The sequence below is a fragment of the Pan troglodytes genome, chromosome 1, assembly GCF_028858775.2.
Source record: "Pan troglodytes isolate AG18354 chromosome 1, NHGRI_mPanTro3-v2.0_pri, whole genome shotgun sequence".
NCBI classification, from domain to species: Eukaryota; Metazoa; Chordata; class Mammalia; order Primates; family Hominidae; genus Pan; species Pan troglodytes.
In genome coordinates, this window is record NC_072398.2 from 149,302,895 (window position 1) to 149,323,540 (window position 20,646).

Here is a 20,646-nt window from a genome sequence, read left to right on the forward strand (position 1 = left end):
AAGTAGCTTGATAAATGCAATTCTACAGTATCTCAGATCATCATAGTGAATATTATGGATATTGTAAAACATAGAAGGTATAGAGGATTTAGATTAAGAGTACTTGAAATTTCTTCAAAATAAAAATCCTTATCATAAGCTTGTTTTGTTATGGTCTTTTTTTTTTTTTAAAGTTAAATGTAAAAAAATTGGTCAATTGACAATTCTGCCTAAGAAAATCAAATAAAAGTCTTAAGACATATATATGGTATTCCATCCATTTCAACATAGCCATTGTGATTTGAAGACAAATGTTAGATCACTTAGTCTACTATCCTCCATTGGCAAATTCTAAAAGCTAGTTTTCATGAGCATGAAACTTTGCATCTTTTTATTTATGGGCTTCAAAAAACCCTTAAACTCCTAAGTGTTATCTTTTTAAACTAGTTTATGATTTTCACAGCTGCTATTTCAGTTTGTTTTATTGCTTTTGTAAAGAGCTCTGAGATTTTTATGAAGGTGCTAGGCTTATAGTGTATGTTTAATCACCATTTCAGTAATCATTATCTTTGTCATTTAAAACAGTACCTCTGTAAGGCTGTGCTGGCATTAAATAATATACATAAACAATTAACAGTAAATATTAATAATGATATTGGTAAACTCTAAGACATAAAGGAAGAACAATAGAGTTTAAAAAGCATATGTAGTTCTCTCAAGCTTTTCTCTGACAAGTATAATTTCAAATATATTTATTGTTGAGATATGTAGCTGATGTATTTCTTACAGCTGGAATACCTAGAGATTTTACAGCAATACATCAACTAGTGCACTGGGGTGGATCTCACATTGTACTCTCTTAACAATAGTTGGCAGCAGGTAACATTCCTTTCTTCTGTGTCTACTCTGACCTGCTCCAAGGTCAAGATAATGAATATGTGATCACTACTCACTTCCCTTTGAAAATATATGGATTTCTCACAGTTATCTACCTGTCCCTTGACTGTGTTAACAGCAATAAGTAGGTTACAGAGAAAAGAAAAAGGGACAGGGACTAGTGATACTCTAGTCTCTGTGGATAGCGTGAGCATTGGAACAATGTTTGGATAGCATAATGGGTCAAGTGCCTTGAACAGATTGTCTTGGTCCAGATTATCAACTCTATAGCTGAGTCTCTCTCTTTTTCTGATGTATCTCAAGTGCTTAGCACAGTGCCAGGAGCACAGGAGTTGATCAATCAATAATCTTTAATGGGTAAATTAATGAATTAACAAACCGCAAAGTGCACTGCCACTCTTCTTTGGGAAGAATTTGTTAGTTGCTTAGTCAACAGTGATAAATGGTACTGAACACTGTCTGGCAAAATTTAAAAAAACAAACAGGCCATGTTGCATCAGGCTGAAGCAAAGCATTATCAAGATGTAGAGAGCAGCAAGCACATACACACATCTGTGAAATACGGAAGTAACTGCAATTACCAAAAAAGAAAATTTGCAAAGCATAAAGCAGTTCAAACTGAATATATAATAAGCATGATATATATGCTGCAAAAAAAAAAAGATGATAGAACATTTGAAATCTTAGGGAGTCTCTAGAGGAAGTGCAAAGTCATGGCATTTATTCTGAAAAGTTCTTGAAGGAAATCAGTTTTGAATCAGATTTTGAAGAAGGTGAGAGTTCTCATTTGGTATAGATAAGTACAAAAGTGATAGATTAGAAAGCCAGTGTAGGAATTTAAAAAGCCTAATGGAATTAAGGGAAAAAAAAGTAGGTGGGAAAAAAATTTTAATGAACTCAAGTAACATAGAAACACTTAAATAGGAAAACCTAACATAGTATATGCACAAATGTTCTAAGAATGTATTAAACATAATACACTGGTTCATTTCTGTAAATAATATCCTTAGACCCTAGCAGGAGGGTCTAATTACGTCAAATTACTGTGCTTGCCTACACAGCCTAGTTAATAATCTTTCAAAATCTAACCACCTGTGAGTGAGATGTTGAGGAAGTAATAAATAAACTATTTTACTGCACCTCAGAGAAATATATTCATAATTTTACCATACCTGAATCATGGGAGGGTAATTGTGATACCTTAGACATGGCATCCTATAAAATTACAGGTTTTGTCTGTGTATATTAGCTAAAGTAGATAATCAGGTTGATCAATAATGTTAAGTAAAGAATAAAACAACAAAAAACTTGTTCAATTATCTGAATTATTAAGGTAAGAGTGAATTTTATAACAAGTATATTTTCTGGATCAGTGGTTCTCTACTTGTTTGAAGCACTGAGGACTATTTTTTTTTTTTTCTTTTTGAGACGGAGTCTCACTCTGCCGCCCAGGCTGGAGTGCAGTGGCACAATCTCGGTTCACTGCAGCTTCTGCCTCCCAGGTCCAAGCGATTCTCGTGCCTCAGCCTCCTAAGTAGGTGGGATTATAGGCATGTACCACCACACCCGGCTAAGTTTTGTAATTTAGTAGAGATGGGGTTTTACCATGTTGGCTAGGCTGGTCGCGAACTCCTGACCTCAAGTGATCCACTCGCCTCGGCCTCCCTAGAGATTACAGGCATAAGCCATTGTGCCCGGCCCTGCACTAAGCACTATCTGTTGACTGAATAAATAGCATGTTTTACACTTATTTCTTTGAATAAGTGTGTTATTATAATTAGTAAATTTAAATTTTATTTCCAAAGATTTCTAGCCTCAAATATAGGACAAGTGGCCACCTCTATAGGAATGGGAGCAATTATCAGAGAAAAGGGGTAAAAAGGGTTAAGGCAATATGTAAAACATCTAAAATGGTATTTGTTACAATGTGCCTGGTGTTGGCCATTGTATATGCGTTTAATAAAAGTGGAATTCTTCAAGGATGTTTTCTGGTATAATACAGGTTTTCTAACTGAAAGAAGTTAGGGACCACCGAGCTAGACAATTGCTTAGATCTGTGCTGACAGTTGTGACTTCCTAGGATCACTGGATTAAAGAGCATCTTAGCAGCTTTGACATCTTTGTCTGTCTTAGTGATTGATGCTCATCACAGTGGTCTGAACCATGGTGAAACTATCTCTATCAGTCATTAAGGAAGGCTGTCATGTCATGCATATTGCCACAATTTGAGGATATGTCTGAATAGGAGAAGTAATGAAACTGCAAGGTGACCAATCCCGTAAATTTAGCCATGTGTCATATATTGCAAGACCCAGAGTATATGGCCAGAATGATATTAATGATGGAGATGGCTTGATTTAAATAGTTTATTGTTCATACGTGTAACTTAAATGTAATTTATTTTCTTTTTCCTCAAAAATCACCCTAGTTACAACTGGAAAGATTAACTGTCAGAAATCAGTTAAATGAGAAATAGAAAATGATTTAATTCATTCCATAATAGACTTGAATTGCAATGGAATTGAAGGGGGAAAATATAAAATTATGAAATGCAAAGAAAATGAAAAAGATGGAGAAAATATGTACATCATTAAATCACTAGTTTCGATGAATCATTTTGCTTAGTATAGACAGCACAGTTGGATTATCTCAAAAATGCTTGAAATGTGGCATTGCAAGAGGTAGTTCTTTTCATTTATTTAATTTTTGCAAAGTCAGGTAATTTTGAGAAAAACAGTACTGCAAGAAAGTACTAAAATTGCAAGATACAGCAGCTCAGTTAAAAATAACTAGAAATAAGAACCCATACTTAGTAGAACAAAAAATAAACTTTAGAAAATTGTTTTTGTGGAATCAAAGATCTCTGACAGGGACAAATGGCAAAACACTTAAGTAGAAAAATAAATACAGCGAAGCTTAGCAATAGAATTAAAACTAGATTTTTAGAAACTGCTGATTATCATAAATGACTTTTAAATGATGGCTGGAAGATTATTTAAATTGTATACTCAAGTTAGATTAATAAATTATTATATAATAATATAATAAATATTATATAATAATTCTTCCTATATTTGTATCCTAGCATCTAACAAGTGCAGGCACATTGTGACATATGCCTTTTGGGATGTTTATCAGATCTAACCCCTCTTCTTTAACTACTCCCATATCAATAGGGCATCTTTGCTCCCATATTTGAAGTAGGGGATCCTTCCCTAGGGTCATAGCAGATTGGGCTGGAGAAGAAGGACAGTTACCTCCCCAAGAGAAGTGGATCTAATTCTCTTATTCGGAACTGGAGCACAGTTAGTTAAGTGCTTGAATAGGAAAGGGATCTAAAGCCAGTGCAGAACCATGTTTCAGCATGGACAGGCACTACAGCAGAGAGAGAGGAGAAAAAGAGAGACAGAGAGATTGAGTGGGGGCAAGAGCAAGAGAATAAAAGCAGATGCTCAGCGAGAGGAGACAGCCCCATGAGATGTTCGTGTTCTAGGTCCTAGTTATAGTTCCACGTGAGATTTGATTGGATCTCCCAATGTTGGTTTATTTGCATTTTCTCTATAGTTTTTATAATAAACTTCGATTGTGCTTATGTATTAGACTATGAGTTACATTTAGGGCATGAAGAAAAAAAGTTCTGCAGAGAATAGAGAGAGCTAAATATTAGGCAGGGTCATCACAGTTATCTAGGTTTCTCTATTTGGTGATTTAGTAAAACACAAATACCTGCATTTAAAGGCTTTTTACATGTTAATATGTTATGAGGTAAAGTAGGCTTAGTGGCTTCTCTAGTCATGTGATTTCTTAGTGGCCTGAAATATGATTCCCAAACACATAATCCTGCTGGATTTTGCTTAGTCAAAATTTTAAGATTTTGAGATATTCAGCCAAAATCAGGCTACAAGTTTCTCACCCTGTAGAACTTGTTTTTGCCTAAGTAAGCATGATTGGACACAATTTGTACTTCTGGAAAAAGTAAATAAGTTAGAACAAAAGCCATAATGAGATACCATCTTCTGTCTACAAAACTGAAAAGAAAAAAATATAAATCCCAAAGTTGATGAGAATTTAGGGAAATGGGTCATCTCATACTTGGCTGTTTGAATTATGATGAGAAATATACCAATAGTCACTTGCTCATTGAACAAATATTTATTAAATATACTCTAGGTGTTAAACATTGTCCTACACACTGGTATTTAGCAGTAAACAAAACAGACAAAAACCTTTGCCTACATGGAACTTGTAATTTCCTAAATCTTTAAAATGTTAAAAAAAAGTCCATAACCTTTTTACCTAAGAGTTTTACTTTTTAGATGTATATATATATATTTTTTATTCACACAATGGAATACTGTGCAGCCATTAAACACGATGTTTTTAAAGACCATATGATTATGTAAAAATTGAGTTTTCAGCCAGGCGTGGTGGCTCATGCCTGCAATCCCAGTACTTTGGAAGGCTGAGGCGGACAGATCATGAGGTCAGGAGATCAAGACCATCCTGGCCAAGCTGGTGAAACCCTGTCTCTACTAAAAATACAAAAATTAGCTGGGTATGGTGGCGCGTGCCTGTAATCCCAGCTACTTGGGAGGCTGAGGCAGGAGAATTGCTTGAACCAGGGAGTCAGAGGTTAGGGTGAGCTGAGATCATGCCACTGCACTCCAGCCTGATGACGGAGCAAGACTCCATCTCAAAAAAAAAATTAAGTTTTAAAGGATTATCTATAGCAGGTTCTCATCCTTATACAAATAAATATAAGTACTAATATACATATACTTATTAAATAAATATGCACTAAAACATTAATGGTAGTTGTTTCTGTGTGACGGGATTATAGATAATTTTTATTTTCCACTAATTATGTCTTAATATTTCTAAATTTTCTGCAATAAACCAGTATTAATTTGGTCTATTTTGTTTCAAGTCTAACATGGATGGTGTCTCATATTTTCACAAAATTGAGAACTAGAAGCTCAATGAGGGCAAGAACCCTGCCTGTCTTGGAAACTTGGTTGAATCAATGAATAAGTCAGCATCAAAGAGAAAATTTGCATACTTCAGTTAAAGGAGAACATTGTAGTGCAATTGTTACTGTACATGTTTGACATCAGCAATATCTATAAACTGATTACTACTTTGTCATTCAGTTATCTGTATTAAAAATGCCACATGAAATTTAATGTAAACTTGGTTCCATATATGTCATTTAAAATATCCTCTGAAAGACACAGTGTACATAAAAGAGAATTCCATTAAAAGCAGTGAATCCCTAATGATAGCTTAGAATGGATTCTTATTCAGGCCTGAACAGTTATCTGTCCAAAGTTCCTACTGTATGCATTCTAATTAAGGAAAAACAAAGCATTAGAAAAACTGTAGGTAACATGATGTGAGCTATATAACGTGAAATGAAACTATCAGTCAAAAAAGTGTTAATAAAAAGTTGAAGTTTTAGAGTACGTATAGTGAACATGTGCTACTTTTACCCCTTGGCATCTATATTTCCCAATTCTGGTAAAATAGGACCTCCTTCTCCCAAACCTTTTCTTTGGGGAACGACTCCTCAATCCATGTAATATAAGTAGGTTTGACCCGCACTCTCAACTCTAGTGCTGTCCAATACAGTCATGGCTATTTAGTTTAAATTTAACATACTTAAAAGAAAGTCTAAATTTTAGTTCCTCAGTTGCCTTAAGCACATTTTGAGTAATCAATAGCCACACATGACTAGTTGTTACTGTATGGGACATAGTAGATTATAGAACGTTTCCATCATCACACAAAGTTTTCTTCGACCACACTAAGGGTTTCAGTAACCCAGTATTAATCCCATGTGACTGGCCGCAGGGATGAGTCCAGGGAAGGATGTATGACCCAATTCAGGTAGGTAAGAGCCAGGCTGAGGATTTCTGTAAGGGTTGTGAGAGAGAAGTTCTCATGATTATTGGAATAAAAGAGGGGCAAGGAGATGGAGCTGCTGCAGTTTCCCCAAGGGACAATCCTGCTGAGAGTGGACACTGTACAGAAGAGAAAATACCTACAAACAGAGAGAAAACAGGTCATTGAGATGCTTTCTGAGATCATGAATCAACAGTGCCTAAAGACTACCTGCGGATTGTTTTGGTTTTTGGGTTTTTGTTTTGTTTTGTTTTGTTTTGTTTTAGACATGGTCTGGCTCTGTCGCCCAGGCTGGAGTGCAGTGGAGCCATCTCGGCTCACTGCAACCTCCGCCTCCCAGGTTCAAGCAATTCTCCCACCTCAGCCCCGCAACTAGCGGGGAATACCGGCGTGCACCATGTCCAGCTAATTTTTGTGTTTTTTGGAGGGGGTTGAAAATTAAGAATGTATTTTAGATTGTGGAATTTAAAAATCTAAAAGCACAGTACACATTTTCAGAAGAGGAATTTTACTATTACCCACTTATGGTGATATTTGCAATATTAGAATATAATTCAGTTAAATAAATCAGATAAGGAATCCAGAAGAAACTGTTCTTGAGTTAAACCAAGTACACGTTGGCAATTTTGAGAAAGGAGAACATACGTTAACATAACACACAAGCTCAAATGCAAGTTTGTTTATTTATTTATTTATTTATTTATTTATTTATTTATTTTGAGACAGAGTCTCACAGTGTCACCCAGGCTGGAGTGAAATGGCATGATCTCAGCTCACTGCAACCTCCACCTCCCAAGTTCAAATGATTCTCCTGCCTCACCCTCCCAAGTAGCTGGGATTACAGGCACCTGCTACTACGCCCAGCTAATTTTTTGTATTTTTAGTAAAGACGGGGTTTCACTATGTTGGCCAGACTGGTCTCAAACTCCTGACCTTGTGATCTGCCCGCTTCGGCCTCCCAAAGTGCTGGGATTACAAGTAAGAGCCACCGTGCCTGGCGTCAAATGCAAGTTTATGTGGTGAGTGTTTTTTGTTTTTTTTTTTTTCTTTTTTTTGAGACAGGGTCTCGCCTTTCGCCCAGACTAGAGTGCAGTGGCACAGTCTCGGCTCACTGCAACCTCCGCCTCCCAGGTTCAAGCAATTCTTCTGCCTCAGCCTCCCAAGTAGCTGAGATTACAGGCATCCGCCACCATGCCCAGCTAATTTTTTGTATTTTTAGTAGAGACAGGGTTTCACTATGTTGGCCAGGCTGGTCTCAAACTCCTGACCTTGTGATCCACCTGCCTCGGCCTCCCGAAGTGCTGGGATTACAGGCGTGAGCCACCGCGCCCGGCTGTGGTGTTTTTAAAGGATTTTAAAAGCATGCTCCATCAGCATAATGGCTTTTTCTCATTTACAGAACAGATGCATTTCTGTCTGCTTGTGTACAGCAAAGGGTTAGAACCTGAATAAACTTATTTATGATTCCAGAAATGTGCTGTTTTAGAAATGTACTCCATAGAATTTACTTCACTGCACCTACCACTGATTCTTCAAATAAGCAAAGTATGCAAGGTCTTATCCCATGAAAATGTTTTTAAGCACTAGCACTTTAAATTGAAACATTGTTAGAAACATAGCAATGTCAGGTACAATGTCTATACTTAGTCTTATTTAAAATAAGAATTGAATGCACAACAGAAAATTTATCATTTTCTTTATCACTGGAGGGGAGGGAAAGAAAGCAAGCGGAGGTGGGGGTATGATTACACTATTTAAGGAAAAGCTGAATACAAAGACAATGGGTCTTTCATAGTCTCAACAACTCCACAATGAACAACTGGATTATCTCATTTATAATTCACATTGGATCAAAAAAATTGGTTCCCCTCTGTGCATATCAATTTAATTCAAACCTTATTATTTTCAAAATACAAATATGAATACTACAAGATAAACTCTAACTCCAATAGGTATTTTCTAAGTAGAAGACCAAACAACAAAGGGAATCCCTCTTTCCAGTGTCTTTTGATATGACAAGATGTTGCCAGAGTGGAAGTCTAACACATAAGTAAGCATTCTCACGGCCAAGTAAGAAACTACAGTTGTTGTGGGTATTACCCTACCATTACTCTATGTATTACATATTAAATTAAACACAGCATTAAATATGCTTGTATAATTATGCCATTAATGATTATAACAGTGATGATGCTGGTGGAAAAAGCCTGTCTTTAGCCCAAGAAAAGTAAGGCAGAAAAATTTAACAAGCAGAAAGCAGACACAGAGTTGCGCATTTTTTGACTAGGAAAGAGAATTTTAAGCATAGAAATATAAAAAGAAAAGTACTCCCTCATTTCCCCTATGTGGAAATAATATGAAACATTTATTAGATATACTGGACAAGAACAGAACTAAGTACTCCAATTCTACTGCAGCATTACAAAAAAAAAAAAATCCCTTCACCACAGGGTGAGATTTAAGGGCAACCTGCCCGAGGATGCATGTTATATAAAACACAGCAAGATTACCACTGCCCTGCCAAGTACTTCCAGTCTCTACCCAGGTCCTACTGAAATACTGGTGGTCCCAGTTAGTTTTATTGAAATAAATATTTAAAGAAAAGGATAAAGCATTTAAAAAGACAAGCCAAAATGCTTCAGGAACCACATATCCAATACAATGTTTATCCTCAAATGAGTTATGTTTGCCTCGCACTAATAAACTTTTATTTCACTCAAATTAGAGCAATAATCTTCCATACATAAGTATCTTCCCTGCCCAATAATTCAAAGGAAAAAAATCTAAAATGATTAGTAAAGAAAAATATAAGAATTAACAGACCCTTTAAATTTGTTTTAAATATTTTTAAGGTTTAAAAAGTGTTTAAAGTTTGTAATTCCTAGTAGGAAAACATTATCTGAATGAGTACCCTAATGGCAAACCACCATAAAATGCTTCAGTTGCATTTGGGGGAGAGAGGTAGGGATTAATTCCTAGTAGGAAAACATTATCTGAATGAGTACCCTAATGGCAAACCACCATAAAATGTTTCAGTTGCATTTGGGGGAGAAGGGTAGGGATTATCTTCAAAGCACCCCAGCTCTCTTGATGAGAAGGTCAGAGGTACACTGGTTTGTATTATTGCGACATCCATAAGGTAATCTAGGTTGCTTTTCCTTCAGCAAGGGCTTTATTTATCAGAAGGGCATTGTGCTTGACTCCCAATTGGCTGACAATTTACTGATAAGATTCATAACCTTTGGGTTGCTCTGGTATTTTGACAAATTTGCTGGGTTCTGAGCCACATCCTGGAAGGCCACCATAACTTCTGGATCCTGCATGTCTGCAAGAACCTCTAGATCACTAAGAATTTCATTGAGTCCAGGCATTCTGGCCATTCCAGACGTTCCTCTGGGAAAATTACCAGGCATTCCCCCAGGAAAGCCACCTGGAAAAGAGCCATAGTGAGCTTCTGACTGTGGTCTGGCTTCTTCCTCCCTCCGGGCTCTCTCATGCTCTTCTTGAGCCTTCTTAACTCTTTCTATTCTTTGATCTCTCGCTCTTCACGTTTCGCTCATACTTTCTTCTGCAATTTCCTGTGCCCTAGGTTGAACTTCTTTCAGCATTGTACTAGCATCTTCATCGTAATCCAATTTACAGGCAAGGGCAAGATCATGGGCTACATCTTCCCAGTGGCCTAGGCGTCTGTGTGCTTTCCCTCGCCATTTGTAAGGCTGAGCTGAATCAGGATTTATTTCATGGCTCTGTCACAGTCTTGGATGGCAGCATTTGGCTTCTGTAATTTGGCGAAAACGCTGGCCCTCTTGGCATACAAAATGGCCAAGTGCAAATTCAGCTTAATGGCATTTGTGAATAAGTCAATGGCTTTCTGCAGTTCACCATCATTTAGGGCTTCAATAGCAGCCACTTTCTTATCATATGCCTGATCTCATCTCCTCTGTTATCTCTGCATTTTCTTTTTTTTTTTTAGACGGAGTCTCGCTCTGTCGCCCAGGCTGGAGTGCAGTGGTGCGATCTCCGCTCACTGCAAGCTCCGCCTCCCGGGTTCATGCCATTCTCCTGCCTCAGCCTCCCGAGCAGCTGGGACTACAGGCACCCGCCACCGCTCCCGGCTAATTTTTTGTATTTTTAGTAGAGACGGGGTTTCACCATGTTAGCCAGGATGGTCTCGATCTCCTGACCTCGTGATCCGCCCGCCTCGGCCTCCCAAAGTGCTGGGATAACAGGCGTGAGTCACCGCGCCTGGTCCTATCTCTGCATTTTCACCTCCCATTTCTTAAGGGGCATCAGTGTCTGGTTCAATCACCCATTCATTATCAACTTCTAGATCACTTTCCTCACTTGATGGTTTGTCTGCCTGTAAGTTTTCCTCCACCTTCTTACTATCAGGTTTTTTTTTTTTTTCCCTTGGTATTTTCTTCAGATTTAGCTTTCTGAGTAGCAGGTGGTACTTTACCGCCATGCTCTCCACCCACTCCCTCAGGAAGCACATTTCCTCGGTGTGCAGAATGCTCGGATCCTGCTTACACATTTTCACAAGGGCCTGCTCGTTCACTTTGCGGGGGGTCCATGGTCAGGAAGCAGTGGGCGAAGCTGAAGAGCTGCAGCCCGGTTCCAGGCCCAGGCGCTGGCTTGGCGTGACCGCACAGAAGCAATTTTTGTATTTTTTTGGTAGAAACTGCGTTTTGCCATGTTGCCTAGGCTGGTCCTGAACTCCTGGGCTCAAGAGATCGTTCCATCTCAGCCTCCCAAACTGCTGTGATTACAAGCGTGAGCCACTATGCCCGCCCTACCTGCAGATTTTTAACTTACAAAAGCCAATAAATTTCTTTGTTGTTCAAGATCAATTTGGGTCTGTTGTTTGGATATATAACTAAAGTAGTATTAACTGAGATATATAATTGAAAGTGAATGAACTAAAAGCAGTGTGGTTATCTCTTTGATGCCATCATAAAGCCTCAAAAGTGACTCCAAGTATATTAAAAGAGGTTTTGAGTTAAATTTTGATTGTAATTCAGAGATGAGAGTGACATGTAATTATACAGATAAATGTATGCTGTTGCCATTTAGCAAAAAGAAATTGTTTAAATCTGGCGGGGTGCGGTGGCTCACACCCGTAATCCCAGCACTTTGGGAGGCTGACGCAGGAGGATCACTTGTGTCTAGGAGATCGAGACCAGCCCAGGCAACATAGCAAGACCCCGGCTCTATTAAAAAAAAAAAAAAAAAAGGAAATTGTTTAAATTGTATATAGTTTATTTTCTGAAAAGCTGTTATTAAATTAGTGGGAGTAGGTTTACATAATTGATAGCCCCTTAGAACCCATGAATATTTATTTATTTATGTTAATATACAAAACATATATAGTATAATATTTAAACATATGTTAATATATAAGTGAGGATTTTTCCCCAATTCATCAGACTCACAAGTTATCCAGTTTTGCTTTATTGATATATAGGTGTTATATAATATTTTCTTACACTGCTTAAAGTGACTTGTGGTTGATTTTGGTGTAGCCTACTTCCATCTAATAGCTGCAATAGCCTTTTTATATTGAGTAGTACTTCCTTATGATGATATAGAAAAAAATTGTATAACTGAAATTTGTGTTACTAAAATTTTGTAGTTTCATATTTAATTTTATATTTCTTTTCTCTTGCTTCTCACCCTCAGTTTTGTACCTCCTGTGAACTAGTTTGATGGTCAGAAGAAACAGTTTAAAAAAACGAACAGGTGAAGAAAATATACAGACCTCACTTGTTAACATTAAATAAAGAATGCTTTGGTCGGGCGCAGTGACTCATGCCTGTTAATCTCAGCACTTTGGGAGGCCGAGGCAGGCGGATCACTTTGAGCTCAGGAGTTTGAGACCAGCCTGAGCAACATGGTGAAACCCCGTCACTACTAAAAATACAAAAATTAGCCAGGCGTAGTGGCCTGTAATCCAGCTACTCGGGAGGCTGAGGCTGGAGAATCGCTTGAACCTGGGAGGCGGAGGTTGTAGTAAGCTAAGGTCATGCCACTGCACTCTAGCCAGGGTGACAGAGCAAGATTACGTCTCAAAAAAAAAAAAAAAAAAAAAAAGGAATGCTTTTAATTTCAGTGCTGACCTTTTCAACTACTTTTTAAAAAATGTCTGTAATACGACTAGAAGAATCTCCATTTTCACTCTGGCAACCTCAGCAGCAATTTGTCTGCATATGCTACCATTACATTTTCATAATAAAATATAGTAAAACAAAAATAAAAATGCCAATAAAATAGATATGTTTCTAAATATGGCAGGGGGTGGAATGCGGTACCTGGACATGTTTTCTAACACAGTCCACAAAATCATGTTTTCTCCCATATCACATTTTAAAAATAGACTACCAGGTAGAGGATAGCCCACTTGCAGAAAGGCTCCCTCAGGAATCAGCAGGAGATGTTCAAAAAACGCTCTGAGTCAACATGCTGACAGTGATCAGAAAAAAAGACAAATTCCACTAGCATTGGGCTGTATACAAAGAACCATCATATCCCAGACCTAAGGGATGATATATGATGCACCTGGAAGAGTGCATTCAGTTTGGATAAACTCAATTCCAGAAATATGTGGAAGACTGGGGAGAGTAAAGAGAAAAGAAAAAAAATGATGAAGTGACTGGGGAGGTGAGGTTGGGAAGGGGGCTTGGGAGAAAAGATTAAAGCAACTGGCTAAGTAACTTAAGATTTGACATGATAACAGCCAACAAATATTTAAAAATAGCACATACTATGAAGACAGAGAAATTACTTAGGATGGTAAAAGAACACAGAGAAAGAAGCAGGATTGAGAAACCTGATGTTCTGGCTATGTGTAGACGAAGATAAAAAACTGAAAAATATAGTAACTTTTGGAATATTGTCTTAAGGAGTCTGTAGGAAGCTTTAATTCATAGCAAATTTACTACTAAACACAAAGAAAGCCATGGGTATTGGCAGATAATGATTGTGAGGAACGGATGGTGGCCTATATGACTAGAGATATTCTTTCTTATGTAGTAGTTCTATAAATCTATTGTAATATGAAAACTCTAATTTATGTTGAAAAAGGTATATTCCTTGCCATGAGGCAAGGTTTAAACCAAACTTTTAAAGAACCCATTATTACACAGTTTGCTCTGGGATCTCTGACTAGCCCAGGGAAGAAAAGTGTTTTTAATCTGCAGTTTTCCAAAACCAATTCAATTAAAAATAATAAAAAATCTGAAATCCTGTCCATAAGGGTTAATAACTACAGAGGTGTCCAACAGATATTCAATCACAAAAATTCAAATGCTCTTTTCATTAAGCCTCTGGTGTCTTTTTCCATAGCTAAACCAAGATAATTGTTTTGGGGCTAATTTCTGAGGCTGTTTAATAACACCTCCTGCTAGACTTCTCATGTAAACTCAGCAAGAGGAAACATCCAGAGTAATAGAAAAATATTCTGTTCATTTTATAGCTCAAATTCATACTTTTCTTTACAAAAGAGATCCTGCTGTTTGAGTTTGGCAACTGTCATACCAACTGCTTTGGGGAAGATTGGATTAGAAGGCAAAGCTGACTATGCAGTAAAGTCTCCACTCTCCAGCAGGATTTTTATGTAAATTCCATTACAATTCATACTTTTGTAGATAATGAAAAGGATACAAAACACTTTAAGGTTTCCAAGTCAGCAAAATAATGAACAGGACAGTCTGCAAACCACTTTACTACATTTTTGACATGTGGTCACTCATATAAATGGGCTTTGTATCTATTCTTCTTTCACAGAGGATTTTTTTTTTTAATGCTACATTCTAACAACTCATAGCTCTACAGGTTATTGCTAATGTGTGAACATGAACTACAAACAGATCATCATACTTTTAATTTCAGTAAGTGGCAGATTTTGCATTATGTTTCCTTAAGAAAATATGGACAATCTTTTCTCCCAAAATGCGGTGGCTCACGCCTGTAATCCCAGTACTTTGGGAGGCCGAGGCAGGTGGATCATGAGGTCAAGAGATCGAGACCATCCTGGCCAACATGGTGAAACCCTGTCTCTACTAAAAATGCAAACATTAGCTGGGCATGGTGGCGCGTGCCTGTAGTCCCAGCTACTCAGGAGGCTGAGGCAGGAGAATCACTTGAACCCGAGAGGCGGAGGTTGGAGTGAGCCGAGATGGCACCACTGCACTCCAGCCTTGCCACAGAGTGAGACACACATACCTTATAGACTAATGGCAGTGCCAGAGAGGTATGCTTTTATAATTAACCAACCACAAAATTAAAACTATGTAGATTGATCTATAATTATTATTTTATGTAATTTGTGATGACATGTAAGGGTAAAAGTATGTTTTCACAAGACTAGCCTTTAGAGACAATATGTTTTTGGGTTTCCAAATGGATCTTTCTTAGCAATAGTCAATGACTATAACAGAAACAGTCAAGAAAATATTCTGTAGCACAATGTACAAAATGTGTTATTTTCCTTCTGCTATTGTCATTTTAGTTCCATATATTGTCTTGTGCTGGAAGGTGAAATTCCCATTAGTGTCAATGGAGAATCCAGGCATGGAGTAAAGGAAACCCAAGACTTAGGCAACAGTGACACAATTCTCCAAGTGAAGCAAGAATGTGAACAAAGTATGCATTTGAAATATAAAATATTCTGGTGATCCATTATCCCATTAGTGGAGTTGAAGTTTTCAGGGATGTATGCTCATCTTTATTCTGGGATGACTAACACACATGTAATATTCCCTTTGGTATATTTAATAATTTCACTCAAAATAGGAAGCCTATTGACATTTCACTTCATTGCCAAATCAAACAAGATTAGTCATATGAACTGTGTCTCACTGATAGATGAATTTTGATGGTGAAAAGTCAAAACATGATGATGCATAGCCTTTGACTTGTAGTTGGCCTTTTGGGAGCCATGCTGTGCCTCTTTCCAAAGGAGAGAAGCCCAGGCTGGGTTCCTGTGGACTTACCCGGAGAATCATATATAACTGGTTCATGACTTTTACACTCTAGAATGCTTCATTCTCAGGGAGCTCTCAAGTGCATTCAAATGTTCCAGAAGCAGACATTCCCAAGCCTTTGCTTTGGGAAGTCCTGATAATTTAGAGAAACAGCCAGAAGAGAAAATGGAGACAACATGACCAACCGATGCTAAATAGAGGCAAAAGGCTCATGTATGCTAATAACAAGATTTCATCCTTAATGCAGGATTTTAGTGATTGTTTTACATGCAGTATCCCATATAAGCCTCATGACAATCTTATGAAGTAAGTCTGTTATTATTCCCATTTTTGGATGAGAAAACTGAAGATCAAAAACTAAACAGCACTTTATTTCTTTGAAGATCAAATGGAATATAGTGGAGTTGCATTTAAGCCCATGTCCAGATTTCTTAACCACTTTAAATATTACTTTAATCTCCTTATTACCACAAAACACACACACACAAAATGTAATTTACCTTCTGTCCATACTTTTCAGAATATATATTGATTTTTGCTTTACCCTTTTATGCTCCTTTTGGTGGTTTCAAACCTGAATTAATCTAGTTCTTAGATACTGATTTTGTTGTTGATGGTGGTGGTGGTGTATAGCTCTTTTATATGACCCTGACAAATCACAGATGGTTGCACTGCTTTAATTTCCTTTTAAGAGATTTTTCTCCAAAAGTGCCAGCCACACAGGGAAGAGAAGGTAGAGATTACTCAGTTTGTTGTTGGTCTATAAGGTTATGGCAGTAATAAAATGTAATTTCTGAGAATAAAATTATATTTTTAATGACAACAGCAATACTCAATGAAAGAACACAAACTCGTGCAGGCCCTGTACTAGATGCTTTGGGTATAAGAACTCATTTAGTACTCAGAATAACACCGGGGAGTAAGTATTATTGTAACCATTTTACAGATAACAAAATAGAGCTCGAGTAATCTAAGGAAGCTGCTTAAGGTCATGCAAAGTCTATAGCAGAACTGATCAAGCACACATCTCTCTGCCTGCAGGGACTTTGCTTTTTCCTTTACCACACTGCCTGCCATATCCAGAAATATGAACTGTTCAAGCTACTTTCTTTAAGGCTAGAAATAAACTTTTAAGATTTGACGGACTGTGTTAGAGACCAAGTGAAGGTCATTAGTATAAAAATATAATAGTAAAATGCCTTTCTTTCTTCTCTTTCTATCACTTGAGTCTTTCTTCTCTCTGCCCTTGCCCCATTTTCATATGAAATGATATCATATATTTCAGTACCTTGAGCAATTATGATGCTGTGGGGCTTTGAAGAGGCAAACCATCCCTAACTTTAGCATTGCCAAGCTCAAAAATGCCTGTGGGAACAGAACATCTTGCCTTTCTTGATCTGGTTGGCCTCAAAACCTCAGCTATTAATTATAATCCAGGTACTGTACAGGGGACCTAAGAACTCTACTTCCTTTGACTTCTGTTCCTCATTAGGTTCTGTGACCTTGGTCTCATGAAGAGACAATGGAAAAAAAGCAGGGGGATAAGAGATATTTCCCCCTCAGCACTTGGCCATTTGACATGTATGCAGAGCTATATTTGTCTCTGTCTCATCCTTTTGAAGGTAAGCTTGTGGGGAGTACCAGGCATGTCATGTCGCATTAAGTGCTCAGCACACTCTTACTCCACGCTTAACATAATAACTCTCATATTCATTCAAGAGAAAAGCCTCCTTTTCTTATGTCCAGCCAACTGAAAAGATTCATAAGGATGATTTTAAAAGGTTGAAAGGCAACTTTAAGCACAAGAATTTACAAGATGCACATACACACTAACAGAAAAATCTCACAGTGGTAAATTATACTATTTGAGTTGGTGCTTTTTCTCCTGTTTAGACCTAATGTCTGCATAAAATGTTTGTTCAAAGCTAGTACATATTGTTTTACTCAAGAATATATATATATATGTCTCTTTAGAATTAAAAAAAGGAAAAAAGAAAAACCCATCTGTTTGTGAATAAATGTGGCTTTTTCTTCTGTACATTTGAGTGGCCTGTTTGGTTGAAAGCTTATAGTACTTATTTTACCAAAAAAAAAAAATTTACTAAATTAGCTTCCTCTAGAAAATAAATCTGGATATGATCAGGAGCAGCCAAAGCAAGAAGCAGTAAAATCCAAAAATAATGTCACAAACAGCTTAAGTCACTTAACTTTATGTAAATCTACTGAGGAGTAAAAAAGAAAAAATTAGAGCAGAAAAAATGTCTGAACAAAGCAGGTTAAAAACTGGGAGGAGAGAACTCTTGCATCAAAGAAAAAGAAACAAAAGAAGTTATAAGCTATTCTTCTTTTACTGGAAAGAAATTAAGGACTTACACCTATGATACATTGAGTAGAAGCAACTACAAAAGAAAAGAAAAGAAAAAAAAAACATGCCCAAACCTGTACTTGAATCAAGGTGGAGTGACTACCTGCCACAATTATATAAAACTGTCTCAAGTTATTGTTACAGGATTATTTCTGAAATAGGAGCTATTCAAGTATGTAGCACACTTCTCAAAATTCTCTCCCCTTGATCAGTAAGTTATAATATTTCAGCACATAGTAAGTACCACATTCATTAATTTCTAATGCTGAATCAGGGTTTTCTAAATCTTCTTTATCCCCTTTAGAGTTTTGTGCCTGACTTCTATTATATTGTGTATAAAAATGTATCAAAAATGATGCAAGTTTTTTACTCTATAAATTGCTAGGTAAAAATTATTTCTTGAGTATTAAGCATACATATATGCCTTCTCCCTGCCCTGCCCCATACTATAAAAGATTGCTTGAGGTGAAATGATTAGTCAGTATTTTAAAATAAAGAAATACCTTGATGCATGTATTTTTAAGAAGTTTGATACCACTCAGCCTCTATCTTTGCCTAATAGTGAGGTAACAATTTATTCCTTATTTTCTGAGGCAACCTTAATTTGTGTCTCTTGCTCTGGCACAATTATTAATAGTATCCACTTTTACTTTCAAAAGTATCCAAATTTAAATGATAAATTATATAGGTATCTGATATGGTTTGGCTGTGTTTCCACCCAAATCTCATCTTGAATTGTAGCTCCCAAAATCCCCACATGTCATGGGAGGGACCTGGTGGGAGGTAATGGAATCATCAGAGGAGGCTTATACCATGCTGTTCTCGTGATAGTGAATAAGTCTCATGAGATCTGATGGTTTTATAAAGGGCAGTTCCCCTGCACACACCCTCTTGCCTGCTGCCATGTAAGAAACGCTTTTTCTCCTCCTTCACCTTCTGCCATGATTGTGAGGCCTCCCCAGCCATGTGGAACTGTGAGACCATTAAACCTTTTTTTCTTTATAAATTCCCCAGTCTCCGGTATGTCTTTATTAGCAGCGTGAGAACAGATTAATACAGTATCTCTACCTAATATCAAGGCAGCATGGCATGGAATGATCTAGGGCTTTTGAGACAAGCCCCTCAGGGTCTTTGCGTATTTCCATCATTTACTTACTGTATAAACTTGGGCGATTACTTATCCACTCTGAGACCAATTTTTCATCAGCAGCATATGAATAATAATAGCTCACAGACTTGTTGAGATAACACAAATGCATAGTATTATGTTTGGGTACATACACAAATGGGGACAGTAAGATCAACTTACAAGATTGCTGTGCAGTTTACTTAAGATGATGAATTTATGCAGAGCGCTCAGCACATGGTCGATACTCAAAAAATATCATTTTCATCACACTCATTCTCATCATCATCACTATCATTGGCCATTAGTGGCTGTTGGTAAATATTAGAGTTAATCGTTTCTTCCCTTCTAACCTGACCTCTTCTGGTACATGCTGATGTCACATCTGTGAAACATGCTTAGAAATGTGTATTATACCCACAACAATCAGGAATTAGGAGCAATTTTAGACTGCTTGGCATACTAACTGAACAGCATTTGGTCTAGTTACTGGGCAAAACACACTGGTTTGTCTGACATAAAAATGCACGTCTCAGAGTGTATCTCAAAAGTTCCCTCAATGCAGAGGACTATGAACTCTGACTCTTGGATGCTCTAGGAAGATCCTAGGTCCTTCCCTCTCAAGATGGAATGCCTTGGAAGTCTCCATCTTCAAATGATTTTCATTCCATTTCATTATATATCGGGGTTTTTTAATTTAAAAAATATTATAAGAATCCACTCTCAAGCCGGGCATGGTGGCTCACACCTGTAATCCCAGCACTTTGGGAGGCCAAGATGGGCGGATCACCTGAGGTCAGGAGTTTGAGACCAGCCTGGCCAACATGGTGAAATGCTGCCCCTATTTACAAAAAATTAGCTGGGCGTGGTGGTGCATGCCTGCAGTCCAGCTACACAGGAGGCTGAGGCAGGAGAATCACTTGAACCCGGGAGGTGGAGGCTGCAGTGAGCTGAGATCATGCCACTGCACTCCAGCCTGGGCGGCAGAGCGAAACTCTGTCTCAAAAAAAAAAAAAAAAAATCCGCTATCCAGGTAAATTGGTGCTCCAGCATGATAGGCAGTGTGTTTTCTGAGGCTTATCTTACACCTGATATAACTTTGCCTGTTCCTAGTTATATATATCCCAGTTGGAGAAAGAACAGGGATTTCCCAGTTAGACACAGCTGGCTTAGAAGCCAGTTCTGCACACTGTGTGCTTTTGTAACCTTTGGCATATTACTTAATGTCTCTGATCCTCAGTGTCTCGGTCTTAAATATGGGGATATTATGATACCCATTAAATTGTTTGATAATTAAATGTAATCATATCTGTAAGGCCACCAAGTCATATGTTAGGAATTCAATCCATGTCAATAATTTCACCTTTTTTCAGTGTTAGTTAAAATAGTTCAATGAC

At 37.5% G+C, this 20,646-nt stretch overlaps 1 protein-coding gene and 1 pseudogene across 11 annotated transcripts in view; both read right to left on the minus strand.

The window, feature by feature from the left end:
• The window catches only part of ADGRL2 (adhesion G protein-coupled receptor L2), a 682,398-nt gene that overhangs the window by 259,047 nt on the left and 402,705 nt on the right, over nucleotides 1-20,646 (minus strand). The gene's annotated exons all lie outside the window — the stretch shown is intronic.
• LOC747145 (hsc70-interacting protein-like) lies at nucleotides 9,913-11,311 on the minus strand (annotated as a pseudogene).